The sequence below is a fragment of the Bubalus kerabau genome, chromosome 2 (assembly GCF_029407905.1).
Source record: "Bubalus kerabau isolate K-KA32 ecotype Philippines breed swamp buffalo chromosome 2, PCC_UOA_SB_1v2, whole genome shotgun sequence".
Classification (NCBI taxonomy): Eukaryota; Metazoa; Chordata; class Mammalia; order Artiodactyla; family Bovidae; genus Bubalus; species Bubalus kerabau.
In genome coordinates, this window is record NC_073625.1 from 202,621,328 (window position 1) to 202,624,489 (window position 3,162).

Below are 3,162 nucleotides of genomic sequence, written 5' to 3' on the forward strand. Positions count from 1 at the left end.
ATGATCCAGCGGATGTTGGCAATTTGATCTCTGGTTCTTCTTCCTTTTCTAAAACCAGCTTGAACATCTGAAAGTTCACGGTTCACATATTGCTGAAGCCTGGCTTGGAGAATTTTGAGCATTACTTTACTAGAGTCAGCTATACCTCTGTGTTAAAAGTACCTTTTTCTCTTTGTTTACTTTTTGAAACATATATTCAAATTGTTATTACCACAGTTTTTATGAGTGTGGAACCATTATCCACATTAATATAATTATACAGAAAGAGGCCAATTAATAAGTCAAATTGTGCTTTTGAATTTTGTAAATTCATAATGCATGGAGCCCTCAAAATTTTGGTTTGTTTAAATTATGTCTCAGGAAGCAACCAAATAAAGTTGAAATTTTATAAATTTCATTTTCATGATTAACCTTGACTATCTAGTTTTTAATAGAATTTCTGGGTTTTCCTGAGTGCAATCGATATGGTTGAATACAATTTGTCCTTTGAATATAATAACACACTATACATTAATTTTGAAAAAACAGTAAACCTCTAGAAGGGTCTAATCCTTAGGAAAAATAGGGACTAGAGGTGATTTTAGCTCCTCCCCCAGATTCTTCTCCATGTGCCTAAATAAGCATTTGAAAGCAATTGAAACTGTTAGATGGCCCTGTTTTGTTGCCTTTGGCAGAAAGAATGAGTAAGCTTACAAAGTGCTATCTAGGGAAGTGTTTGTTGAAACTTGAACTTGATGTAAAGAAGCTGCAGCGTGGGCTTGTTGGTCGATAAAAATACTCCTCATTTCCAAAATTCAAATAAAGCTACACTTCTGGACAACACTTCAGAAACAGCACGTGGAGTGAAGCCTGGTCAGGGCATGCTTGAGTTCATTCATTCTCTCCCTCCCTCACTCACTGTGGGGGTAACCACAGTCTCCAGGGTTCCTGAGTCACTTTATGAATCATTTCTGTTCTGAATCATTTCATGCACCAAGCACAGCTGTGATACTGATACTGATTATTTTTTTTAATAAGTTAAAACATATTAAATTTTGCAAAGGCAGACTTTGTTTGAATGAGGTGTCCTGGTGACATATCTGTCTGCTGCTGAAGGAGAGCAGTAATGCTAAGGAGCTGCTGTGGTCAGGGGCAGAGTTGAGACCGGTGTGAGTCCTGTGGGGGAAGCCAGATCTCATCCAAAAGAAAATCAGCTGAAAGGACCAGGACACCGATTCTTCACACAATTAAGAGGAGACATCCTCAAAACTGTTGGAGTTAAGTACTACAGTTTTTCTATACCATCAAGGAAAATACAGTTGTTCCTTACCACCTGTTGGGAAAACACAGATAAATATGCTTACTGGCAAACAACTGACAGATGACTCGGTGGTCAGCTGGACAGCCATGCCCTGTGTGACCCGACACACGAGTTTCTTGCCTCCACCACATACACTCCGCTGTTCTGTTTTTTAAAAAAGCCAAGTCCAGTGTCTGTATCAGGTGCAGGGCCTCTGAGTCACCTGAACTTCGTTAAGCTAAGCAATACCTTCTGAGCTTCCCTGGTGTCTCAGATGGTAAAGAATCTGCCAGTAATGCAGGAGATTCGGGTTCAATTCAGGAAGAGAATAGCAACCCACTCCAGTACTCTTGCCTGGAAAATCCCATGGACGGAGGATCCTGGTTGGCTACAGTTCATGGGGTCACAAAGAGTTGGACACAACTGAGTGACTTCACTTTCATTTTTCAACGTGCATTTAAAAGTTACTGAACTTTTTGTTCTTATTAAAGATCATGTGATGTGCATGATAGTTTACTGAACTTTCCCTCTATTTTCTCTCATATCAGCAATTTAAAATGAAATTATTCCTCAAAGTAGCCTGGAAGTTTTTTTCCTAATATTTGTTAGAATATAAAATATTCTCAAAGTGCTGTGCCTTCTCAATTCCCATGATCCCTACTATGGCATATCTGAGCCTTCACATTCCCTGAGGCAGAGTCTGCATGCCCTCGGCCTCTACAAACAGTCCCCATAACTATTTATCATCCTTTACATGTTCTACATTTATTAGGCAACAGATACACACTGTCTCAGTACTTTGCTAACCAGTAAGGAACCCAAAGAGTAAGACTGACAGATAAAAAGTCAAGGCTGAATCACAAGTTTTACAATAATTACAGACAGTTTTATAAACTGCTATTGTGGGTGTTTTTTCAACTCACTTGTTTTGTTACAGTCTCTGCTTCAAGTTTTCTTCTTGAGTTCTGCTAACTTCAAGGCAGCCTGGATGCATATTCCCAGGAGAAGAGCCAAAAGTAGCGGACACCACTTTGAAAATTAAAAAAATCCCTTTATTAAAAAAAAAAAAGTTGCACTTTAATATGAAAATACTTTCTGAAAGATGTGCCTTGTTTATCCTATGGCTTTAGAAATAACTTTACCACATACCATGAATCATCAGAGGCACATATACTCCAGCTTGAGGAGCTTTAAAGGTGATCTACAAAAGAAGAACTGCCATGAATATTTTATCAGAAGAGTTAGAACTCAAAAGAAAAGGAGGAAGTTAATCTTCCATTGCTACATTAGGACTGGAGCATCAAAGGTACCACCTTAACAGTTTGGGAAAAATAATATATATATATTGATCCAAGAAAGAGCAGAGATACAAAGGAAAAGTCACAAGGACACTCTGCTGGGGCCATTTAGATTCAGTGTCCTCTTTCGAGTTGCTTATCTGACCTTGGGCAAGTCTCCGCCTTTCTTAGTGTGCTGTTCTCCCTCTGCTAGAGTACTTGTACCATCTCTACCATCTCCTCTAGTTTTTCCATCCTATGATTTAAAAATGCCCTGAATTTCTTGTCACTTTATAGCACTCCACTTTGAACTAATGAACACAGTAGAGTGGCAAAGATCCCTAAGTGCCAAGCTCGCCACCAAAAATAGCTTCAGTAATGTAATTCTAAAATGTTTGGCTGCCTGCAACTTTGAGGCTGCCACAAAAGGAAGAAACGAACCTTCATTGAGCTACTACAACGCGCAAGTCATCGCATACTCCACAATGGGAAGGAAATGGCTGCACTTTGCTCCTTACAGTCTATTTAGAACCAAAGTGGAATTACAGAAGAAACATTCCAAAAGTGGGTACCAGCAACGGAAAAAAACAAATCTTGAAATTTAAA

The 3,162-nt window shown here is 38.9% G+C and overlaps 1 long non-coding RNA gene across 2 annotated transcripts; it reads right to left on the reverse strand.

The window, feature by feature from the left end:
• Positions 1 to 634: 634 nt before the first annotated feature.
• LOC129645065 (uncharacterized) lies at positions 635 to 2,932 on the reverse strand. Of its 2 annotated transcripts, none has more exons than XR_008711158.1 (4): positions 2,723 to 2,932; positions 2,429 to 2,480; positions 2,203 to 2,308; positions 635 to 1,312 (listed from the first exon to the last, which is right to left on the reverse strand). It is a non-coding gene; the product is annotated as an uncharacterized LOC129645065 (long non-coding RNA). The 2 variants fall into 2 exon arrangements; XR_008711157.1 differs by having other exon boundaries at positions 2,203 to 2,329.
• Positions 2,933 to 3,162: the final 230 nt, after the last annotated feature.